The 12,966-nt window shown below is 49.9% G+C and overlaps 1 protein-coding gene across 1 annotated transcript in view; it reads right to left on the reverse strand.

Annotated features, from left to right (window-relative positions):
* CIMIP6 (ciliary microtubule inner protein 6) overlaps positions 1-12,966 on the reverse strand; it is a 179,133-nt gene that overhangs the window by 1,976 nt on the left and 164,191 nt on the right. The window lies entirely within an intron of this gene.

The raw sequence follows: 12,966 nt of genomic DNA on the forward strand, positions 1-12,966 counted from the left end.
ACAGTTCCTTGAAGTCGATAGCTCCACCTGGGGCTATCACGGCGTCGTGATCAACAAAACCAACAGTTCAGGCCGGCCGATGCGTTGCGGGCCAGCTACGGTGTCAGGAAGACCCACAAACAGTACCTTGGATTTGCAGGGCGTCGTGATCCTCACGGTGAGCTCCGGAGAGCGGCGTCGCTGATGTCGCGGTGTTGCGGTGTCGGTTCCGGAGTCGGAGCGGGAGTCATCGGGCCCTTGAAGTTCACCTGCGTTGCGGATCGAACTCCGGGCTGATGAAGTCAGGTGCACCGGTGTGATGGCATCAGGGCTACGGTGCGAAGTGGGACGATTCGACGTGCGGTGCCTACAGGTCACGGTGCAGGCAGCAGCTCAGTGACAGCGTCCAGCGACGTCGGTAAGAAAAGGGTTGCGTGGGAAGCAGGGCAGTGCAACGTGCAGTGTCCACAGGTCACGGTGCAGGAAGCAGTGTCTTTGTTGCGGAAGTGCTGTCGTCAGTAGGCCCAAGCCAGCGGTGCGGGACGGTGCTTCATGACCCTCACAAGCAGAGTCCACAGGCCACGGTGCAGGCAGGTTTGCCTGGTGACGACACTGGTGTCGATGGTGCTGGCATCGGTGGACCGGGGCTGTGGTGCGGGATGGGACGGTGCTTCATGCTCCTCACGAGGGGTGTCCACAGGCCACGGTGCAGGCAGCGGCGCCGGTGTCAACAGGAGCATCGTCCTCAGGGATGCCCAGGCTGCGGTGTGAGCAGGCAGTGCCGGAGTGCAGGGCCCACAGATCGTGGTGCGAGCAGCGGCTCAGTGAAGTCGTCCTACGACTGCGCCGATGAGACCAGGGTCGCGGTGTGAAGCGGGGCAATGCGACTCCGTGCGTCGTTGGCAGGTCACGGTGCAGGCCAGCGGCGTCGTTGGCGGCGTCGCAGTGGTTTCTCCTCTGAAGCAGCACAAAACACACAGTTCCCAGTGCTGCAGGTCGAGGAAACTGAAGTCTTTGGTGTCCCTGAGACTTCCAACAGACGGCAAGCTCTACTCCAAGCCCTTGGAGAACTTTCTCAAGCAGGACAGACAGCAAAGTTCACCCTTTGCACTCTTTTCAGGCAGAAGCAGCAACTTCAGGCCAGTCCAGCAAAGCAGCACAGCAAAGGGACAGTACTCCTCCTCCAGCTCTTCAGCTCTTCTCATTGGCAGAGGTTCCTCTTGATTTCAGAAATATTCTAAAAGTCTGGGGTTTGGGGTCTTCTTCTTATACCCTGTTCTGCCTTTGAAGTTGGCAAACTTCAAAGCAAAGTCTCAAGTGTTTGCAAGATCCTTCCTTGTCCAGGACAGGCCCCAGACGCACACCAGGTGTTGAGAGACTGCACTGTGTGAGGGCAGGCACAGTCCTTTCAGGTGTGAACGACCACTCCTTCCTCCCTTCTAGCTCAGATGGCTCATCAGGATATAAAGGCTATACCCCACCCCCTTTAGTGTCACTATCTAGCGAGGTGCAAAACAGCCCCACTGTCAAATTGATCCAGACAGACAATCCACAAACAGGCAGTCTTAGAATGGTTTAAGCAAGAAAATGCCTACTTTCTAAAAGTGCCTTTTTCAAACAGACAATTTAAAAACCAACTTCACTAGAAGATGTATTTTTAAATTGTGAGTTCAGAGACCCTAAACTCCATATTTTTATCTGCTCTCAAAGGGAATTTGCGCTTTAAGGATATTTACAAGCAGCCCCCAAAGTAAACCTATGAGAGAGATAGGCAAATTCCACTGTTAGAACATATAAAACACACTAATATATGTCCTACCTTAAACATACACTGCACTCTGCCCCTGGGACTACCTAGGGCCTACCTTAGGGGTGCCTGACATGTAGTAAAAGGGAAGGATTAGGCATGGCAAGTGGGTACACTTGCCAAGTCAAATTGGCAGTTTAAAACTGCACACACAGACACTACAGTGGCAGGTCTGAGCCATGTTTGCAGGGCTACTAATGTGGGTGGCACAACCAGTGCTGAAGGCCCATTAGTAGCATTTGATTTACAGGCCCTGGGCACCTCTAGGGCACTTTACTAGGGGCTTACCAGTAAATCAAATATGCCAATCATGGATAAACCAATCAACAGTACAATTTACACAGAGAGCATATGCACTGTAGCACTGTTTTAGCAGTGGTAAAGTGCGCCTAGACAATAAACCAGCAAAAACAGACCTGAAAAAATAGAAGGAAGAAGGCAAAAAGTTTGGGGATAACCCTGCAAAAAGGGCCATTTCCAACAAAGTAAATATTAATTTGGACAACATCGGCTTCGCCACGTATCTAAGGGAGTACTTACTATGATTAGGTTTCTAGAAACCAATAGAAAATAAACAATTATGGGCCTCCAGAAAAAAGGCTATCACAACCAGGCTCCGTGACCAGAAGGAGGAGCAGACTACAAGTGCAGCTCTTGGGCCAGCCCTCCTTGCATATTTGAGCAGTGGACACATCTGCTGGTCTAATATGCATTGGTCCCTAGGACGCACATGTATATAGTGACAGGGCCCTGTTAATGTCAACAGGATCCCATTCGGTCACCCACATCAACCATGGGATGGTACTGACATGTAAGTCCTTACAGCAACTACACATGCTCTTGCACTGATTGACATTTCTACTACTAGTTTAGAGGAAGAACTGTAATTATGTACACAATTAGACATGTTACACGTCCAGTTAGGCTCACGGTCCCTGCTATGCTGGCATTGGACATTTCTATCCCCTGTCGCCACTCTGCATTTCCCTACGCCAGCTCTACATAAATATAACTGGCATAGGGAAATGGGACTTGCAGCACATTCTGCTTCATTCCTTGGAGAATTCAAAATGCTGTGGGAATTGTGTCTGCTCCATTCGGAAAAAAACTTCCAAGTACATATTTTGGAACACAGACACTTAAAATCAGAAATGCAAATAATATCCAATCTTGTGAATGTGTGCATGAAAACAATGCACCTTTTCCAGTATACGAAAAAAATATTGATAAATACAAGTTTGTAGGGTTGCTACAGTAAATTTTGGGTTGAAAAGTGGTTACAAAATGTTGCTTGCGCCTAAGAAGTTTTCCATCTGTTTGACAAGAGACTTACTCTAGAAGCAGCATCTGAAGTATTTATAGAGACTGAAGGATGCTCTTGGAAGACAACATAACTTGCCAGAAACAAGACTGTCCCTGGTATGGTCTTCCTGGTGGAACCTAGTTGACACATATATGTCAGGTTCCACAAGGGTGTGGCAGCCTATGCGCCCCATGCCAACTAACTAGGGGGCTCTTAATCCCTACACTGACGTCAAGAGCCCAATTTTGCAGCGCATCGGCAGCTATCCACACAATCATATTTAAAAAGAGCCAGCATGGCTAACAGACATTTTTCATAGAACGAGCTGTGCTTCTGTGAGCTGCACCAGGAAAGACAAAATGCTGCACTAAGAAAGAGATAGGTACCAGTCCCCTCGCTTGTCCCCCGGCGAGTCAACCTTCAAAAATTATAATTTGAGAACAGAAAGTATAGCACATAGACAGAGCAACAACACAGAAGAGGGAGAAAAATACCTTGCATGACGAAGAAAGAGGAAAACCTACCATCATCTTTAGGTGGAGAGAGTGTTAGCGTCTTGGAACCTGAGCGATAAGTAATTGGAAAAAGCAGCTTAATCCTGACAAGAACAGTACAACGATCAGTCAGTAATAAGCTGGCAGCAATTCAAATAAGTGAGACAAACTTTGAAAATGGTGAAAGGCAAAGGGGGAAGTGGCAACAGTACAACAGGCTGGAAAAAATTGTATTCCAGCCAAAAACAGTTGCCCAAGACTACCAGGAAAATCCTCAACAAGAGGTGGCAGCAGTGAAAGAAAACCTTGACACTACCCTTAAAGATATAGTGGTGGCTGTACACAACACCAAAGTAGGAATTAAACACAAGATAGCCACAAACACAACTGATCTTAACCCACTACCTGCAGAAGCTTCCCGGGCTTTCTAGAGTGCTCTGAGGGCCCCAGCATGGAATTCTTCCTTGAACACATGGTAATGTCCACAGTGCTGGCTGGTAAGGTGCTTACATTTTTCTCAGTAGAAAGAGCACACCACCTACCAGGGAGGCCTTGGCCGCCAGAGGCCCAGCCGAGACCTGTTTTGGCGAGACTGCTTAATTATAGGGACAGGGACATGATCCTACAACTGTTCCGGACTAAAGGCCCCTAGCAAATCGAGGATCATACTATAGCCTTATACTGGATTTCACCACAGAGATGCATCGCCTTTGCAACTCATACGCAGGGGTCAAGCAACACCTGCGTAGTATAGGCTTGAAATATGCTTTTCTGTATTCAGCTAAATTTAGGGTGATAGATTGCGATTCAATACATGTTTTCCTGAATCCTGAAGATGTGTGGACCTGGTTACACAGCCAGGGTATGGCAGCATCACCAACCATTGAGCCGTGCAGTGGGGAATAGTTGACCCCAAGACACAGGAGACTAAGGTGGATGCATAATTGACCCACAAATGAACAAGCAGCCAGGGAGCAAGCACAGGTAGTGGCAGAGGTGCTGCACCACAGCAAATACTCATTTGCTCCTTACAACCAGATCACGCCTCAGACTCTGGATCGAACAATACTGCTGCCTCAGCTGGGGAAAACCATTGAGGCATGGAGCTGATACCTAGACTAGCAGATGACTTGATATGATGAGTTGAACATCTCCTTGATTGTGAGTTGATGAAGTGTGTGGGTTGCTCACACGGTGGTTGGGGGGCACGGAGGGCGGTAGTGAGGGCTCAGTACCAAGCTTGTTACTGAGGGTCTAAAGGACCGTGGGACATACCGTAGGGTGTGTCACCCACCCTTTTTCACCGTACTAAAGCATATCATACTTTTCAACTTTATACAGCGGATATTGTATTGGTATAGCCGGGTGCCTAATGGAATCCCGGAGAGGAAGGGGGGTTGAAAATGTTGATTACATTGTTGCAGCACAGTTGGAAACGTCTATACAAAGTTGCCCGCCAACACCATCACGTGCATACGAACATAAGGAAGACACTTGGGGGGACCTATACTCCAGGGCTATAGGAAGGATAGAATGTGGAATATGACACACTGATATCAGTACACACATACAATGGGCACTCCCATGATCTCCATGACACCACAATATGACCTGCAGAGCTGGAATGTAAGGGGTATTGCCACTCCCACTAAGCGATACAGTGTAGACACTTACCTTAAACACACACATATAGCTTTTTCACAAGAGGCACACTTAACACAGGTTGAACTACCAAAAGTCCATGTAAAATGGAGAGGACAGGTTTATGGTACTATGAAATGGGCATATGCAAAAAGAGTTCTGATCTGGATTGCATGGAGGTTTCTTTATACTGGACACACACAGAGGAGGCACAAAGGGCAGGTATGCAGGGGTGGAGGGCCACATGGGTGGGGCTTCTCTTATGTTAGCTATTTATGCCCCTAATGTAAACAGTTCAGCGTTCCTGGACCTACTAACCCCCACTCACTTCCGAGACACACACACTCCAGGCATATGGGGTGGAGACTTTAACTGCTTCCCCAACATTACTAGTGACCACTATGGGGGTCATTCTGACTCCCGCCGGCCGCGGTAACCGCAGGGCCGGCGGGAGCCGCCAGAATACCGCTGCGCGGTCAGAAGACCGCCGCGGTTATTCTGAGTTTCCCGCTGGGCGGGCGGGCGACCGCCAGAAGGCCGCCCGCCCGCCCAGCGGGAAACCCCCTTCCACGAGGATGCCGCCTCCGAATGGAGCCGGCGGAGTGGAAAGGGTGCGACGGGTGCAGTTGCACCCGTCGCGATTTTCAGTGTCTGCATGGCAGACACTGAAAATCTTGGTGGGGCCCTGTTACGGGGGCCCCTGCAGTGCCCATGCCATTGGCATGGCCACTGCAGGGGCCCCCAGGGTCCCCACGACACCCCTTACCGCCATCCTGTTCTTGGCGGCCAAAACCGCCAGGAACAGGATGGCGGTAAGGGGGTCGGAATCCCCATGGCGGCGCAGCAAGCTGCGCCGCCGTGGAGGATTCCCCAGGGCAGCGGGACACTGGCGGTACACCGCCGGTTTCTCGTTTCTGACCGCGGCTGTACCGCCGCGGTCAGAATGCCCAGGGATGCACCGCCAGCCTGTTGGCGGTGCATCCGCGGTCCCCGGCCCTGGCGGATTTTACCACCAGGGTCGGAATGACCCCCTATGTGTCTCTGCTGGATGGCGTCGCCTGTTGTGGAGGAAACACTATATTGTCAGCTATGGATGGACAGTAGGAGAGTACACAATATATGGTGCTTGCAGCAACCTGCTAGTAGGGAGTGCTTCTTTTACTCCCTGCTACCTGACATTCTCAGTGGGCTAGATCTTTTCCTTTGTAGTGAATCATTAAGCATGCAAACGCTGAGGATAGAATATCTGGCATGCACCCAATCTGATCATAGCCCACTACAAATGACGATATGATGAGGGAGATTCCGCCCCAGCATACCGACCTGGATATCCAGATTGAGGCACTCCAGAACACACCATTCCAAGAATCCCTGGCAATACACATTACCTAATACTTTGAACTAAATGCAGGATCTGCCCCGCCCAGGGCAACAGAGTAGGATGCGCATAAAGTGGTCATGCAGGGGTATTGCACTGCCACCACATGGGTGTTTCATCATACAATACATAGAAAACTGCTACAGAACGGACTTTGAGGCAACACAAGTCCGAGACACCAATACAGACTCGAAAAGGTAGACCAGTTACAACAAATAAGGAAAGAACGTAGAGACCTGGAAGTGCACTTGGGGAGCCTTAACTATGACCAATGTCTTGCCCAGTTACATGGCGAGAGTGAATGTATGGGTAAATTACTGGCATGGCTGGTGCGCAGCAACAAGACGTGCCCACCGATAGAGGCGATTAAAATAGATGATGACACGCTACCCAACATGCACATGGACATTAACAGTCTTTGTGGATTACTGTCACTCCCTGTATGTGGAGGTTGACTGTCCAGACATTGATAGATTACGGGAATACCTACATAGGATCCCCTTCCCCATCTAAGCTCGATCAAAAGAGCAGAACTAAACAGACCCCCTACAAATTGAGGCGATCCATATAGCCTGAAATAAGACCCATGCACTTGATGGCCTCCCTACAGAATACTAGGCCACCTTTAGTGCCTCACTTTCCCTGAAGTTACTGTAAGTCTATAATGAAATGAAGGAGAAAGTACAGCCACCAGACTCCCTGCGGGAGGCGTTGAAAGTGCTGTTCCTCAAACTAGGCTTAGACCCATTGGATGTTCACTACTACAGGAGACTGTCAATCTTGAACCTCAATTAGAAGATATTGAGGAATGTGTTAGCCAATAGACCTCTCCCCATAGTTAACAGACTAGTACATACCAAGGAAAATGGGTTCATACCAGAACACAACACCTTCCTCAGTGTCTGCTGGCTACTAGACTGATGAGAGCTGATACAGGGGACACAGGCGAACAAGTGGCGGTATGACTTGATATAGAAAAAGCATTCCATACCCTGAACTGGAATTACCTACTGGCGAAACTGGAGAAGATAGGCATAGGCCTGGGGTATCTTAGATACACACACTAAATAAGCGCTTAGTGGCAAGTGTTAAGTCGGGACAGATGATGTCTGATCTTTTTGACATACAAGGGGGTACCAGGTATGGATGCCAATTGTCCCTGTTGATATTTGCTCTAGCCATAGAGCCACTGGTCTGTTACGCTTGCAGGCACCTCGGTTGGGAGTAGTAGCTGGTGGACAGTACTACATAGTCTCCATATAAGCAGATGATGCCCTCATTTACTTGCATGAAGCTAGCACTAATGTCACAGTCCTGATGGATACCCTGGACGAATTCAGGACCTCGTCTGGCCTTAGAGTGAACTGAACTAAGTCCTGCCTGTTCCCACTATATCCGGTCACGGAACATAATAGAGGAGCCCTACCAAAATCCAGGCTTGAGTGGTGGAATTACATGTTCAAGTACCTGGGCATACCAATCTCTCATGCGCATAGAGATCTAGTAGAGGGAAATATATATAAGGCAATGGGCTCGATCCACTGGTCCCACCCATTTTAGAAGTACTCCCACTGTTCTCTCTGGGCAGTGTAGCAATCTCCAAGATGGTGATACTGCCACTGACACTCGTACTCCCTGCTTGCTTTTTCGAAGACCTACACAGGCTCCTGTCGGAGCTGATATGGTGCAAGGGTAGGAAACAAATGGGATTCTGAAAAATGCAGCAGCTGCGTCTCAAGGGGGGGGCCTGGGTGTCCCTAATTAGGAGTTATATTACAGTGCAGCCCAACTGCAGGGGCTGCTAGTCTGGTTGGGGACAGCTCCCTGCACTGAATGATTAAACATCCAATGTCTTCTCAATGGGACACACATGTTATACACCTGGCTATCAAACCTACAGGTACACCCATCACATGAGACTCACCAAATGAGAATAGAACGCCAAAAGAGACTGAATTCCCCATATTCACCACTTATCCCCATTTGGCACATGGTAGCAGTACAAGAGGTTAGTCAGCATCACAATGTTGCGTGCTGGAAAGAGGCAGGAATGGAAATAGCAGGTGATCTCTACACGGAGGGCAAACTAAGGACCTTCCAGAAGGCTGTAGATTCTTATGATATAGCACCTGGAAACTTTCTGACTGATAATGCCCCACAACAGAGAGTTACCGTGCAATGGGGGCTGGGACGATATGAACCACTCACATCACCTTTGCTATACACAATAGTATTGCACGGAGGCACACAGAAACCTATAACAGCCCTATATACCACACTCCAGCCCCATTACTACAAAATGCATACCAGAGCTAGAGAGTGCTGGGTGGTGGCTCTCCAAATACACTTCACTGATACACAGTGAGCCCGTGTCCTTCAGCACATGAAGGAGGTCTCACGTAACCCACGGTTCCACTACACTCAGTTTAATTACCTACATCAGATATATCTCACACCACAGTGTATACAACACATGCTCCCAGGAGCATCCCCGAGTGTCCTAGGTGCAGAATACCCGATACAGGTTTCATCCACATGATGTGGGAATGCTCAGTGAAACAACAGGTCTGGGGTAGGCCGCAGTAATCACCTCCTCCCTAGTCGAAAACAAGGTTCTGGGCTCATCAGAATCAAGTTTGATGGGCCTCAGTCCAAAGGCTAATGGGGCAAGTATCTACATAAATGAATCGACCTAGCTTTTGTACTATATAAAAAACAATTAGCGATGGCCTGGAAGTACGATGCACCAATGGACTGCTGGTGTCACGGTTGTTCGGGCTGCCTCAGGGCCTAGTGTAGCCCGGGTCTCTCAAGTGCTAGAGCAGCCTGCGGAGAGTGATCCTACTTGGGCATCCTCCGGCTGGGTGCCGGAAGGGATAGCCACAGCAGCGGGGGCTCAGGCCTCCTCCCGTCTCACCTGAATTCTGTGCCTGGGGCGGATCCGGCAGAGGCAACGAGGGGTGCAGCCATCGGGCCTGGTGCTGCTATCGGGCTAAGCGTGCCCCGGGCCCTGCATTGGACTACAGCGTCTACACAGCCCAGCTTTTCCTGTGGCCTGGATGCTCCTGCTGGCGGTAGGTGCATGGTACTGGCCCTGTCTCGTCCACTGGGGCTTGCGTGTCGCTAATTAATACTCCTGGTGCTGCCCTGACTTTGGGCCGGCAATGTGGGCCTTGTGAGGCCCGCATTGGTACTTCTCAGCACTGTACCTTGATCAGGGCCCCTTTAGATTCGCCCCACCTAGTTCCGTGGAGGCTGCTCCCTGACCTCGCCAGGGCAACTGGAAAACTTCCCCCAACTCCCCTCTCCTACTGCTCCATCTGTTGCCTCTCGGGCTTGCTCGTGCCCCGCGAGATACGTTCACATCTTGGAGAGGCGGGATCCATGGGGGGAGGGATGGAGGACAGTTTAATTGACACTCCTCTGCCCTAATCTAAAGACTCACCAGCTGGCAAGACTGAAGGTGGAGGCTACCCTGGACTGTAATGTTGCACACTTGCGAGATCACCAGCTGGGATTTCGCCATCACACGAACATCACCTGTCCCATGTGGAGCTCCTGGGACCCTGGACCTACTAGGGCCCCCGTGGAGGTGACCATCCGTAGTGTAGCAGGATTTGAGACGATTCCTTGGTCTGGCACTGTAGTCCTACTATACCTTCCTCACCTCCATACATCTCACTTTGCGCGGGAGGTATATCTCCTTTTTGACCTCCACCTGGATTGTCACCCGGGAGCCAACCTTCTCCCCTGTTGGCACACTGGGTAAAAATGGCGTGTGTCAATAGAAACATTCCTAGAAACATACCTTCGAGAGCACGTGCAACACTCGCCAAACAGACCAGGACACCTCTTCTAGGGGCTGAGGGGTGACATGCAGTCAGATGCTGACCTCAGGCACCTCCTGGTTGAGATGAACACCAGTCTCCAATCCATAGACAGAAAGCTGGACACTCTCTCGGCCCCCTGTCTGGACCACAAGAAGCAACAAGTGGATAAACACAAATTTGAACCATCTAAAATACCGAGCTTCAGATGCTCATGACGTCCAAGCCGATTTCAGGGAACACCTTCTGCGCATGGACAAGATCCTCAATCTCATCAAAGCCAAAAATAAAGATTTGGAAGCGAGGTCATGGTGTAACAACCTCAGAGTCACTGGAGTCCGCGAATCTACAACCATCAATACAATGGAGGAGAATGTCATGTTCCTGCTCTGCGACAGCTTTGGCAAAGCCCTTCTCCTGTTTTCATTGTCAAACAGGCACACCATTCACTGGGTTCGCGGCCCCCCTCCTGGCTCTTCTGCTCGTACCATCTCTCACAATTGTTAAACTACAAGGACAGGGACTCCTTACGGCGGCTTGCCCATGACAGCCGAACAATCAACCACCAAGGAAATGTCATATTGTTCTGCCCAGACTTTACCCAGTCTGTAAAGGCAGCCAGATGGGAATTTTTGGCAGCTAAAAAACTCCTTCAAAAAGCAGACATCTCCTACACCCTCCTGTACCCTGCGAAACTGTGTATCCCACACAAGAGAAAACCTAACTTCTTTACTGACGCCAAATTCGCTCTGAAATTTGCCAAGCACATCAAAGCAAAAAGGTTGACGCCGGGGGGCTAGCCACCGGACCCGGTGGAAATACCCCTCAGCAGCAATGACTGACAGAGGGTCACCTCCTGGCGCTACCTTGGGGAACTACACCCTTGGCCCTTCTAAGATCAGCAGGGTTGCAAAAACTCCTTGACTAACTCTCCTTCTGACTATGGATTTTGCTTGTTCCTTCCTGCAGGGCAGCTGCTTTCTTAATGTTCAATGTCAGTCCTATCAAGCCCGCTGACCAACCCTCGGGCACCTGGTGCCCATTCGTCCACCCTGCCAGTACCGGCCAGGTCATTCTCCTGGCCCTACTCTGCCTCCAGGGATGCTTCCCAGTCTCTTGTTTTAGCAAATCTTGTGAGTTTTTTTTGGGGGGAGGGAGTGGTCAAGTTACTCAACCTCGTTCTTGGGTTGGAGTGGGAGGTGGGTGGATCTGGGTTGTTGGCAATTGCTGCTATTTGTTATTGTTGCTCTTCATTCCTCACAGGTCCCCAATACAGTTGCTCTCTTCATTCCTACCCCACTGCATGCAGGCTCCCTCACCACACCTAACTGTAGTCCACCTGCACCTCTTCCCTAGGCTTCCATGACCACTACCACCTGCCTCACATGGAATATCTGCGGGCTCAATGACCACAGGAAGGCACCTTGGCACATGCATACCTCGATAGACACAGCATAGACATTTGCTTCCTTCAAGAACTACACCTGACACATCCATCTGCACCCGGACTGAGCTCATAATGGTGCTCGGGTCACAATACTACTTCGCATGGGCTTACAGTGGCAACTAACACGCACACTTTGTGACATGGCTGGCCGCTATGTCCTGCTCGCTGGCTATCTCCGTAAGCAACCTGTTATTCTGGCCGCTATCTATGGCCCTAACTCTGATGACCCTGAGTTCTTCTTGGAGATGTGGTGACTAATAACTAACCTTGGACCAGGAGCTATTTTATGGCGAGGTGACTTTAACGTGACTATAAATGATCAGCTGGACAGATCAGGGTCATCTAGATATCCCCACACAGGTGCAGTTGCTGGCACTCAACACCATCATCCAGGACAATTACTTAACAAGACATCTGCGGCACACACACAATACGCACATGGAGGGCACATGCATCACAGCTTTCTACAAGGCATGGTCCAGGATAGATTACTGATTAATCTCCCGGGACATGCAAACTTGAGTGATTAAGGTAACGCACCACCCCGCTCATATTCCAATCATACTCCCGTTCTGTTAGAACTGCTAATCCCTCACTCGCCCCCTCGTTCTTTTACTTGGTGACTCCATCCTCATGCACTACGAGATGCCACCTTTCCTGCCTATCCTGACTCACCCATTACATCAGAAGAGCTCATACATGATATCCATAACCTTCCAGGTGACAAGGCATTGACAGCCTCACTCCTGCCTTTTATAAAGAATTTGCATCTCCTTTTGCTCCTCACATCCTGTTGATGTTCGAGGAATCCCTCAACAAGGGTTCCCTCCCCTGTCTCTTAGAGAGGCTGTTATAGTTATGCTTCTTAAACCTGACAAACCTGCATCCCTCTGGTCCTCCTAAGGCCTGCTGCTCATGATCAACGTGGATACTAAATCTTTGCTAAATTCTGGTGAACTGCCTTCTCCAGTTACTACTCAAGACGGTAAGGCTTGATCAATCTGGATTTATCCCTGGTTGCTCCATATCCTACATTCTACGTGTTATTTTCGCTGTCCTAGCACCACCTGCACCCCCAGATCACGGCGGT

This window comes from Pleurodeles waltl, chromosome 5 (assembly GCF_031143425.1).
Source record: "Pleurodeles waltl isolate 20211129_DDA chromosome 5, aPleWal1.hap1.20221129, whole genome shotgun sequence".
Taxonomy (NCBI): Eukaryota; Metazoa; Chordata; class Amphibia; order Caudata; family Salamandridae; genus Pleurodeles; species Pleurodeles waltl.